The sequence below is a fragment of the Suncus etruscus genome, chromosome 10 (assembly GCF_024139225.1).
Source record: "Suncus etruscus isolate mSunEtr1 chromosome 10, mSunEtr1.pri.cur, whole genome shotgun sequence".
Classification (NCBI taxonomy): domain Eukaryota; kingdom Metazoa; phylum Chordata; class Mammalia; order Eulipotyphla; family Soricidae; genus Suncus; species Suncus etruscus.
In genome coordinates this window covers 12,497,066-12,510,652 of record NC_064857.1, presented here as the reverse complement: position 1 = coordinate 12,510,652, position 13,587 = coordinate 12,497,066, and positions in this window count along the sequence as shown.

Genomic DNA, 13,587 nt, shown 5'->3' with positions numbered 1-13,587 from the left:
AACAGGATCAGAAGCATGCAAAACAAAATCCTTAAGTCCTTCCTGCATTATATCTCCAGCCCTTGTATTATTTTTTTAATTTTTCAATTTTTTTTTATTTTTGTGTCACACCTGGTGACACTCAGAGGTTACTCCTGGTTATGAGCTCAGAAATTACTCCTGACTCGGGGGAACAAATGGGAGGCCAGGAATCTGTCCAAGATCTGTCCTGGATCAACCACATGCAAGGTAAATGCCCTATCAATGAGCCATTGCTCTGGGCCCCACTTGTGATATTTTTATGGGCTGCAGGTAAAAGAGAGAAACTAATGTCTACCTTTCTAATATATGTTGTTATAAATAGCAAATGGTCATCATTTTTTTAAACTTTATTTATTGATTGATTGATTGATTGGTTTTTGGGCCACACCCAGCGGCGCTAAGGGGTTAATCCTGGTTCTGCACTCAGAAATCACCCCTGGCAGTCTGGGGAACCATATAGGATTCAGGGAGTTGAGAGGGGTTGGCTACATGCAAGGCTAATGCTCTACTGCTGTGCTATCTCTCCGGCCCCAAATAGTTATAATTTGATTATTCACAATTGAAGGAGTCTTCATAAAGGAAAAAACACTGATGTCCAATTGCTAAACTTCCAAGCACTGTTCAGACTACTTTCTGAATATACACTTATTTAATGGTCACATGAATCCTATGAGAATTAATCCTGCAGGGAAGAAAAACAACTGATTATTTTAAAAGCAGGACCATGGAGAAGCTAGCAGTCCTGACTCAATATATGCTCTCTGGAAATAAAATTAATATGCATTATATTAAAAGGGAAGCTTAAATTGTATCCAGAAGTAAGAGTTATTTGAATCTTAGAAAGATAAATCCAACTGATTGCAAATAGGAAGAGGGGCAAATAAATGAAATATAAATCCTCATTTACATGAATTTACCTCTGTTTCTAGACCAGGTAGTATCTGGCTCATAAATTATTCTGGCAAGTTAAGTTGGACATAGCACTAACATCCTTTGCTCTGGTCTTAGATCTGAAGGAAATTGGGAAACCAGAGATTGAATACTGGACCTTCTGCTTTTCATATGCACTCCACATTTTTTATGTAGGGAAAACATGGCTCTTTACTTAACTATGGTCTTCCAACTTTTTTTAACCCCAACCATCCACTCCAATCCTCTGTACAGTGGATGAAAAAGTCAAGCCTCTCCCTAAATAACACTTCAATCTGTTATGTTTTAAGAAGCTTTTTGATTTTGTTTTTAGATTTCATCTCTCTCTGGCCCTGATGGTACTTGGATTTGCACCATATCTCTGAGACCCAGGTGGCTTACTTTTGTGTACTGATTGGCAATGACATAAGACTCTCTAAATCTGGCCTCAATTCTGCCCGAATGGCAGCTGCTTTTCTATGAAAGTTGTCAGTCACATGCAAAACAAACAAACTCAGATTCCTTTCTTAAACCATACACAAAAAGTGAAATCAAAATGAATTGAAGACGTTGAGATCAGGCCCTAATCCATAAATTACTCTAGGAAAACAGAGGTAGGCTGCTTCATTGTGATGTTAAAACTAGAGACATCAGGCGTGGAGTGATAACACAGCATTAGGGCGGCGTTTGCCTTATCCGGGAAAGCAGATTCAATCCCTGGCATCCCATATGGTTTCCTGAGCCTGCCAGGAATGATTTCTGAGTGCAGAGCCAGGAGTAATTCCTGAGTGCTGCAGGGTGTGGTCCCCCAAAACAAACAAACAAACAAACAAACTAGAGATATCAATGATTTGGTTTTGTTCACAAAAATAAACAAATGGGGGGGGGGGCAGAGCGGTGGCGTGAGCTGTAAGGCTTCTGCTTTGTGCTCACTAACTAGCCTAGGACGGACTGCATCCCGTATGGTATCCCAGGCTGGGAGCGATTTCTGAGCGTAGAGCCTGGAGCAATTCCCGAGCACCACCAGGTGTGGCCCCAAAACCAATATATATATATATATATATATATATATATATATATATATATATATATATATATATATATATATATATAATATATAATATAAACGAATGGGTCTATGTTACACTAAGAAATTTCTGCATCACAAAGGAAACATTGAGCAGAATAAAAAGTTTCCCCACAGACTAGGAAAGAATATTTGTCTACCTCTCATAAAGGATTGATGGCCAAGCTATATAACGCATTAATAGAATGCTTAAGGAAAAAAATCCAAAAATGGTGGTGGCAGGAAGAGAAGCCTGCTCAAAGAAAACATGCAGATGGCCAAAGGGTATAGAAAAATATTCTGAAGGTTTGGACATTGGTAAGTTCCACAAGTAGATCACTAAATTCCTTTTATATATGTAACACCGAATGGTCTTCCTCTGGGGCCTGAGGGTAGATAGATATAAAACAAGTTAATTAGAGTTTGCATATAGCATACGTGATGGATTTAAATTCTGAAGAACTGCCATTTAAGTAGAAAAAAACTGGAAAGAGCACAAGGAATAAACCCTCCAGACTGCAATTAATGGAGCTGCACCTTTGAGTCAAGAATGCAGACCCCTCGCATATGCACCTTCATACTGGAATGGACTTCTGGGCTCTCATCTAAATCAGTGTTTCCAGGCTTATAACGTATTTCTCCATCTATCTTTGGTGTGTTTTTTTCTAACCATTTCTAGTTTATTAAGTTAATTAACTGAACTAATTTAATTAGTTTATTTAATTACTTTCTTGTTTAGCACCATACCAAATGATGCTCAGGGCTTTCTTCTGGCTGGCAGGTCTCAGGGAAACAAACGTGATGTTGTGGTTCAAGGAAAGCACCTACATCCTGTACTCTCTCTATGAACTATCTTTGTCTTTTGAAGAAGACCTGTCCCTGATATTTATTTTAGGGAAGATAGTGTTCCTGGTTTACCTCTTAACAATTCCGATTTGTACAACAGAAGGAAGTCTGCTCTCTAGAGCCAGTTGTTCTAATAATCACAAGGCTAATTTTTCTCTGCCTCCTCTCCTTCACTCCCTCTGAGTTTCTACTTCCCATTGGAATTCAAGTCTGTATGCTTTGTTGTCTGAAGTCTGTTTTCAGGAACTGGCAATAGAATAAGAAATTTAGTTCTGCATACTATGTAGGGGACTGGTAAACGTGGAATTTCAAAACAACACTTGATTGCACAAGCACAGAGGTTTGTAGTTGTGTTCATTATTAATAAACTAAGTTTTATGACTTTATTAGTCACCTGGTCCATTCAGGAGCCAATAATGAATTAAGTTTTAGTGTTACATTTCTTCCTCTACAACTCCTAATGAATGTCTCCTCAACAAGTAGAGAAAAAGGGTGAGTGCGACTATGCAGTATAGGCTGCAGAGAGAGTGAAGCTTTACATCACATAGAGCAAAAATAGCCTAAATCTCCATTCACTAATTATTTTCTATTCTCGCAAGGATTCTATTTCTCTGTGAACTCCAGACCCTTGTAACTGTAGTCTTTCCTAAGTCTCGTGTATTCCATGACTTTTTTTTGTTGTTGTTGTTTGTTAATTTTTGGGCCACACCCAGCAGTGCTCTGGGTTACTCCTGGCTGTCTGCTCAGAAATAGCTCCTGGCAGGCACTGGGGACAATATGGGACACCTGGATTCGAACCAACCACCTTAGGTCCTGGATCAGCTGCTTGCAAGGCAAATACCGCTGTGCTATCTCTCCGGGCCCATTCCATGACATTTTAACACAAAGCAATTTAGTTACACTTCTCCCAACTCCTTGTCTTTAAACTACAGATATTTACTCAATCATATGCATGTACATATAAAGCAAGCATGAATATGTGTGCACAAATGTTTTGATCTTCAAGTTCATTTAAGCATGCTAACAGCCAGTTTAAAAGTCATTAAAATAGAGCCTATCAGAGGATTATTGTGAGATAATCCATAAACTATGTTAATACGTTAAGAAAACTCTCCAAAATATTCATGACCTCAGACCACGTTGCTGCTTTCAAATAACACTTAACTGCTTCCTGTAACATTCTTTTATTATTTTCCTAAGAATAAAGATACTACTTGGGCTTCATTCATTGAGGTTGACTCCAGAATATTTTCCATACTCTGATTACTCAGTGAAGTATTTTTAAGTCTAAGAGCCAATAAGTTTTGATGGGTGGAAAAGAAGCATCTTTTTTATTTGCATCAAGATCTACCTCACAAGTTCAACTTTGATATAGATTCCTTCTATGTTTTTTCTGCAAATTTACATAGAACTATATTGTTAGTGTATATTTAAAGTGCATTAGTTTCTTTATAAATACAAAATTATTTCAAGGACAATGGCTGGAGTACAGAATGAATAGTACAGAAGGTCAAGTGTTTGCTTTGCTAGAAATATGCCTCTATCCTTTATTTCTTTAGGAAGCAACGTGTTTCTTGCCTAATCACGTACTTGAGAGCATCCAATATAGGGCATATTTTATATCTGTTGGCGGGTCTTTTACAATGAGTGCAAAGCTTTTGCTTCCTTTATCAATAAAATCTACCACTACCAAGTATATACAATTTTTATAATCCTTTAATAAAACAAAACTCCAACAGCTTCATTAGCTGACAGAGTATTTTTTTTTAACAAACTAAATTATGCATGAACTTGATTTTGTTTCTTCTTGAAGAATCTATGACATCAAACTACTGAATTTCAGACTTCTTTTTTTAAGTATCTAATATCCTACATCATAGGTCTGAGATGCTTCTTTTACTTATTTATTTATTTATTTATTTATTTATTTATTTATTTATTTATTTATTTATTTATTTTTCTTTTGGGGCCATACCCAGCAGTACTCAAGGATTATTCCTGGCTCAATTCAGGAATTATTCCTACTTAGCTTAGGGGATGCTGGAATCATTTTCGAGTAGGCCACATGAAAGGCAAACACTGCTTGCTGTACTATCACTCCAGCCTTGATATGCTTCTTTTAAAATTAATTCAAAATCAATATTTAATATTATCGTCCTTTAGCTCAAGGACAAGAAGCAGAATTTATACTTGTTTAAAAGTTCCTAAGTAGAGAATTAGTCCAATTGTAGATATACATAAAACATATTGCTTTTTTCTTTTTTGCCCTATTTCTTCCTCATTTTTTACTGTTAGGTTTTTAATTTTTTATTATTTTATAAAATATTTATTTAAGTACAATGATTATAAACATGTTTGTAGTTGGGTTTTAGATAGAAACTAATGTGCTAATCTTGATCACCCTACTAAGTACTCTTTGTTTTTCTGCAACTCTCTATGTAGACATGTAGCTGTTCTGGGAGTAGTGTTGACCTTTTATTGGACTAAGAAAAGAACTTAATTCAAATTTGGACCAAGAGAGATATGGAATAAAGATTTCAGCCCCAAACAGTAACAGTGTTGCTGGCCTGTGGAAAAATAAAAAGAAGAGAACAATATTAGGTGCTTCCCACCCCATCCCTGGATTCCTTTACACTACAGACTACAAAGAGGATTTGTTAAGAGAGGAGACAAAACTGTTCGCAGAACCTACAAGTTCTGGGTTTGCTCAAAGCCCAAAGTGCAAGAGAAAAGGCTAATAGGGTCTCTGCCAAACTTCCTGTTTCTGTCTGCTTATGTGAAATTCTTTTAATCCTTTTTCTTATGGCAGCCACAGTAGCTCTCTCCTTCTTGTAAAATAAAGTACTAATTCACATAAGCAAGATCACTTGCATTATGTGAATATCTATTGATTTTATAACCCCACCCCACTATTAGGTGCTGGAATTAGAGCTAAATATTTTAGAATACCAAGAGTACATAGGATCAATCTTTTAAGAAATGCATGTTCTTTATCCTAATTCTAAACAAGAACATTTTTTTAAATAAATAACTGGAACTTTATTTTCTTTTTACTGCTGCATTCCTAAAAGTTTTCTAAGTGAATTATGAATGTTTTGGGCCAGAGGTAGAGTTATTTCTTCCTTCATATGTCAATGCCATATGGATGACACAGGACAGGAAATAGTATTTAGTAGTATTTTAATACTCCATTCACAATGCCATTGCTTTTCTTTGAATTAAATTCAGGTGAGAAATAAATGTTTATGTTATACTTGTGTGACAAAATTTCTACTAGCAAAAATAGTTAATCTTTAATATCTGAGATTTAAATTTGGCGAGTTCATTTATTGCCTTTCTAATATGTTATATTATAAAATAAACTTCCCTGTCCTTCTGTTTTAGTACATCTTGAATAATGTAGGTGACCTTAAATGATCTTTTGTGATAGCCAAAGATAATAATGTACTTTAAAGTACTTAGCATATACTTGTCACATGATTCATCAACTACTGTTAGTTTTTCTCTTTTCTTCCCCCTCACCTTTGCCTTTGCAATTTTTGTTACAATCAAATCTCATCCAATCTTTCAAAGTCTACTTTAAATGCTATCTCAAGAACTATATCCTTTTCCTCCACTGTCCTAATTGGAAATATACTTTATTATTCCTAAATCAGTAAATTTTATGTGACAGTCATTTCCTTTTTCATGTTCATGGCCTAATCTTAAAGACAAACCAATTAAATCTTTTTCCAGTGTATAGATCAATATAAGATTGTAAATGAAGCATGAAGAGCTCATTCTTATCCTTTTCTACAAATGATGGCTAGATCATTTAATATTACAAATTACAGTTACTCTTGGAAGATCTTAGCAGTGAAATCATTTGTGTTATATTTTACCATTAGTTTATTCCTCCCAAGGCTTAGGTATTCCTGACCTCTTATCAAATAATTGACTCTAATCAATATCATTATTACTCTGGCTGTAGTAACATCTCATTAATAGTGAAAATTAGGGGCCAGAGAGATAGCATGGAGGCAGGGTGTTTGCCTTGCATGCAGAAGGACGGTGGTTATAATCCTGACATCTCATATGGTCCCCCGAGCCTGCTAGGAACGATTTCTGAGCGTAGAGCCAGGAGTAACCCCTGAGTGCTGCCGCGTGTGACCCAAAATCCAAAAAAAAAAAAAAAATAAAAGTGAAAATTAAACAGTCTTAGACAATGCTTTTTCCATATAAAATAAAACAGTGTATTGGGTAAAGAATTTGTCTCGTTCTCTATCAGAACACCTGAGGTTCAAAGCAAGACCTGTTCTTCGAATAGTTTTACCCTGTGAGCTACATTTACTAGTCCAGCTACAACCCATACCTTCTTTCCACAATGTATTTCCTCAAAGCCTTTTCCATCCTTCTGTCTACTTCCTCATTTCTTTCTGCTGGGCTCTGCTCCCATCAGCATTTGTGTCTATTGAACCTTGAAATGGCGTGATTTCAGACTACAAAAACCTGGTACAAGTGTAACAAGCTTTCCCCTTTCTAACCTGACCTTACTTGGCATCTTATTGGATATTAGTGATCGCCATTCTTTCAAAACAAAGCTAAACAAAATACAAAACCCACTTTAGTTGGCTCCAGTGATGTTAATTTTCATCACTGAAAATTTTACTTGCTTTTATCCTAATTTGCTATCTCCTCTTTCTCTACAAGATCCTTTATGGATGGAATATATCATAAATTTATTTGTTTCTGTTCCCCTTTATCGTTTTTGTCTTGCCAAATGATCTCATGGAGAATTTCAGCTTGAAAATGTTCCCTGTTCCTGAAGACTCTCAGAGTTTTGTTTGTTTGTTTGTTTTTTGAATCACATCCGGCAGTGCTCAGGGTTTCCTCCTGGTTCTACTCCCAGGAATTGCCCCTGGCAGGCTGAGGGGACCATATGGGATGCCGAGATTCGAACCACCATCCTTCATGCAAGGCAAATGCCTTACCTCCATGCTATCTCTCCAGGCCCAGACACCCAGAGTTTTAACTCAACTCCTAATCTCTCTTTTCTGAGACACAGACTTTCCTTTTCAGGCACACCAAAACCCCCTTCAACTTTTTCTAATAGAAAAGACCAACAGAGTACTCTACTCTTGTCTTTCCATAGATCAACAAATGGCATCACCTTCCATGCAGTTGCTCAAGTCAGAAATTTCAACATTTCATCTGATTCCTCTTGTTCTCTATGCAATGCAGCTCTAAATCATCATTGAATCTTCCCTGACCTGGTGTGGAACCACAGCTGGCATTTCTCTCTGCTTTCCTGTGCTTATTTTGTTGCTTATCGTCCCCATACATACCAGTGTTACTGATCTAAAGCCTAAATTAAGTAACATTCCACTTCTGGGAATCCTCCAAGGGATTTTCATGGAAAAGACAGTACCATATGCTTTATCCCTGCCCTTAGGGTCATTCACCTCTGGCCTCTAACTTCTTCCTTGCCCTTGATTACCTAGTTCCACTGCATTCCTGTAAACTTCCCATTTTGTGCCTGGGAATTTTCCACTTGCAATTCCTTATCCTTTTCTCTGAGACTTACAAAGGACACTTCATCTCATATTGAGGTTAAAATTATATCAATTGATATGATATCATTTTATATAAAAATGTACCTTACTATCCCAATGCCCTTTGTGCATGTTCTCTCTATAGTTTTCATCTTTACTTTTGGCAAAACATCAACTACTATTTGAAATCATAGTTGTTAATATGCCTTGGTATATACTCTTGTGTATACTTTTGACCTCTAGAATGTACAAGTAGTATATTTGCACAGGAATAGTGCCTAAACACAAAGCAGAGATTTTTTCCTTTAAAACAGCAGAGAGGACATTTGAAGCAAGGGTAGAATTTTGGACTGTGTTAAATATAATAAATTGTTATTGTAGCAGTCATAATAGGAGTGATATTTATATTTAGAAAAGAAGAATACATTGCAGTGAAGCATAGTGAGATTAAGTAACATAGGAGGCCCGGAGAGATAGCACAGCGGTGTTTGCCTTGCAAGCAGCTGATCCAGGACCAAAGGTGGTTGGTTCGAATCCCGGTGTCCCATATGGTCCCCCGTGCCTGCCAGGAGCTATTTCTGAGCAGACAGCCAGGAGTAACCCCTGAGCACCGCCGGGTGTGGCCCCCCCAAAAAACAAAAAAAAAAAAAAACAAAAAAAAAACAAAAAAAAGTAACATAGGAGATTAAATAATATGATATCTGTAATTTACCATAAAGTAATTAAAAAACAGGGACTGGAGAGATAGCACAGAGGTAGACTTTGCCTTGCATGCTGCTGACCTGGGAGAAATTCAATTCCAGACATTCTATATGGTCCTCCAGTCTGCTAAGGATGACTTCTGAGTACAGAGCCAGAAGTACCCCTGAGCACTGCTGGGTGTGGCCCAACAATCAATAAATCAACCAATCAATAAATAAATTAAATTAAAAAAAGAGAATAAAAGAGTAGCAATGTAATAGAATGACAAATTGAAATGGCCAGAAATTGAGATTATTACAGAATAATTACTATTTGGGAGCATGCCACAGAAAACTAGAAATGAGATGGTTGACTTTAGGTTGTGCTATATTTATGTATGGATAAAGAATGCAAACATAAAGATGTCCAGTTAGAGTTAACAGAATAAATTTATATGAATTGAAGATGGTGAAGCTGAAGATACTCACCAGTCAGGAGATAAATAGCTTGTATAGAGCAGACAATTATGAATAAACAATCTATATGACTTTAAAATTATTTTATACTGTCCAAATATGTATGAAAATTATTTCACTCTTTCTTCTTTCTTTCCTCCCTTCCTCCCTTTCTTTCTTCCTCCCTTTCCTTCTTTCTTTCTTTCTTTCTTTCTTTCTTTCTTTCTTTCTTTCTTTCTTTCTTTCTTTCTTTCTTTCTTTCTTTCTTTCTTTCTTTCTTTCTTTCTTTCTTTCTTTCTTTCTTTCTTTCTTTCTTTCTTTCTTCTTTCTTCTTTCTTGTTGGCATTTGTCAACTCTAGTATGATGTTCTCTTTGGTTTTCATGTGTGTCTGAGCTACTGTTTTTAATTTGTTTTAGTGTTTGAACAAAATATTTCTTTTGAAGTTATTTCCTTAGATTTATTTCTTATCTCAATTTCTCTTGACATTTTATAAAATCATGCTTTGGCAGCAAGCTTCACTTTATTATTTACCTATAGCAATCTTATTTCCTAACACTTCTTAACCAAAAAGGGTTATAGATTTCTGTCATCTTTCCTCTACCTGATACTGGAGCAAGACTGTTTTGTAAAAGCAGGTGACAGGAAACATGTATGATACTTGATTTCTCAGATAAGTGTTGTATAATAGTTTATCCTGTTGTAATTTGCTCAGATACACTCAGCAATTCAGTATGCAAGATGTTATAATCCTTCAAAAGTATTCTCAGATATGAGACACACAATTGAAGCAAAGAATAAATTATTATTCTGTGCTTGCCATTCCTGTCAATCAGAACAAACAGGGTATGTTTATACATCTTAGCTGCTTCCAAGAGGATTAGAAAATTCTTGTTTTAGAAACCAAATGATCTCTTAACTAAAGAAGAAACAATTCCACATGATCTCTAAGGCCTTGCATGATTAACTCCTATTTTCCCCGTGTGGAATATGTTAATTTGTACTCTAGGCCACTTTATCTTCTTCCTTCTTTTTTTTTTTTTGTTTGTTTGTTTTGGGGCCACACATGGTGATGCTCAGGGGTTACTCCTGGCTATATGCTCAGAAATCACTCCTGACTCGGGGGATCATATGGGATCGAACCACGGTTCGTCCTAGGCTAGTGCACACAAGGCAGACTTCTTACAGCTTGCGCCACCACTCCGGTCCCTATCTTCTTCTTTCTTTTTTTTTTTTTTTTTTTGTGGTTTTTGGGTTACACCTGGCAGTGCTCAGGGGAAACTCCTGGCTCCATGCTCAGAAATTGCTCCTGGCAGGCACGGGGGACCATATGGGACGCCGGGATTCGAACTGATGACCTTCTGCATGAAAGGCAAACGCCTTACCTCCATGCTATCTCTCCAGCCCCATCTTCTTTCTTATGTGACATTCTTTAGTACCTCCTAGCAGAAACCTTGGCTAGAAATTCTTTCTCTTCCCTATGCTCTCCCTGATCTTATCTATCCTTTGCCCAGCTCTCTAGCTCTTTCAGAGTTCAACAGAATCAGTTTGTTCCAGGAAAGCCTGAGCTTATTTAGTAGGTCAATTCTACTATAATCTAATTCTCAGCTCTTTTCTAACTCTTATCAGAAATATTATTTTATATTTAACTAATCTTTGACAAACTTTCCCAATTATACTTTAAATTTCATGAAGGCATTGATCATTAATCAGTAGCTATTGGACTTCATTACATCGCCCTATCATGGGATCCTTAGTATTTGAATAGGTCATATTCACCATTGTCATTTTCTTTTTTTAAAACTTTATATTTTTTATTGATTCATTGATTGATTGATTGATTTCTAGGCCACACCAGCGACACTCAGGAGTTACTACTGGCTTTGCACTCAGAAACAGCCCCTGGCAGACTGGGGGACCATATGAGATGCCACCGTGCTATCTCTCCAGCCCCATCCATTATCATTTTCTATCCCAATCTGTACTTTATAATTCCTTGCTTATTTAAGACACAATCACCCCAATCACATACTTGTGAGTCATCCTGAGTTCCTCCTACTCCTTTCTCTGTAGCTATCTTAATAATTAAACTAATTTATTCTTCTTCCTAAATAGTCTTACTAAATATTTTCTCTTTTTTATAACATTTGATAGAAATATTCTTTACTTGGTCATTATTTAATCTCACATAAGATATAGTAGTAGTTTCAGTGCAATTGGTACTCTAACTGAACTCACTGCTCTCTGTGGCCAGCTTTATATCATGTACTGGTCTTCCTTGCCCTCATCTCTGTTGTCTCTAGATATTATTACTTCACTGTCTTTTATATGTCTTATATCCCACAAAATAGTGAGACTACCCTATGTCTATCCCTTTCCCTGACTCATTTCGCTCAACATAATAATCTCCATGTCCATCCATATGTAGGTAAATTTCATGACTTTATTTTTTCCTAACAACTGCATAGTATTCCATTGTGTAGATGTACCACCGTTTCTTTAGCCACTCATTTGTTTCAGATACCTGGTTGTATCCAAATTCTGGCTATTATAAATAGTGCTGTGATGAATATCACAGTGCAGAGGACATTTCTGTATTGTGTTTTTGTGTTTCTAGGGTATATCCTTAGGAGTGGTATTGGTGGGTTATAAAGAAGCTTAATTTCTAGTCTTTTGCAGAATATCTTGTTTTCCAGAGAGGCTAAACTAGATAAAATTCCCACAAGCAGTGAATGTCCCTTTCTCCCCACATGTATGCCAACACTAATTGTTCTTGTTCATTGTGATGTGTGCCAGTCTCTGGTGTGAGATGATACCTCATTAAACTTTAATTTGCATCTTCCTGATAATTAGTGATGTGGAACATTTATTCATGTGCTTTTGATGGTTATTGTGTGAATAATTTCTCCCTGTCTATGGTTGGCCTTTATATCCTACTCACTGTTTCCTTTAAAGAGCAGAATCTTGTCAGTTTAATGTAGTACTGTCTGTTAATCTTTCTTTCTATTTGCTTGGGCAATGGACTTTCCTCCTCAAAGATGACTTTAGTCTCAATGCCATGGAGTATTTTGCTTACAATTTTTTTTATATACCTTATAGTTTGGGGTCTGATGTCAAGGTTTTTAATTTATACATGGTGTTGAAGAGAGGTCTGAGGTTATGTTTTGTTTTTTTTTTTTTTGCATGTGACTGATCAATTTTCACAATACCACTTGTTGAAGAGGCTTTTCTTGCTCTTTGTAGTTCTTGCTCCTTTATCAAAGATTAATTGATTGCATATATAGGGGTTATTATCTGAATACCTAAGTCTATTCCATCAAGGGTCTGTCTTTACTCCAATAATATGCTGTTTTAATAACTATTGCTTTGTAGTACAATTTAAAGTTGGGGAAAGTGATGCCTCTCATCTTTTTCCTAAGAATTTCTATAGTTATGTGTGGATGTTTATTGTTCCAAATGAATTTCAGAAGTTCTTGGTCTACTTCTTTGAATAATGTTATGAAAATTCCTTGAGGGCTTGCTTTAAATCTGTACAATACTTTGAGGAGTATTACCAATTTAATGATGTTAATCTTCCCAATCCATGAACAGGGCATGTGCCTCCATTTCCTTGTGTCTTGTTTTATTTCTTGAAACAGTTTTTGTTGTTTTCTTTATATAGGTCTTTCACCTCTTTAGTTAAGTTGACTCCAAGGTATTTGTGTTTCTGTGACACTATTGTGAATGAGATTTTTTTTAATGTCTATTTTTTTCTGTCACTATTTGTATATAAGAAGGCCATGGATTTTTGTGTGTTAATATTGTAGCCTGCCACTTTTCTATTCTAATCTATTATTTCTAAAAGCTTTTTGCTGGAGTCATTGAAATTTTCTAAATATTTTATATTGTATTCATGTCATTTGAAACAGTGAGAGATTGCCTTCTTCCTTTTCTACTTGGATGCCCTTGATATATTTTTCTTGCCTGATTGCTATTGCAAGTACTTCCAGTACTATTTTGACTAGGAGTGGCATGAGGGGGTAGCCTTTTCTTAGTCAGATTCTAGAGGAAAGGCTTTCAGTTTTTCAATGTTGAGTATAA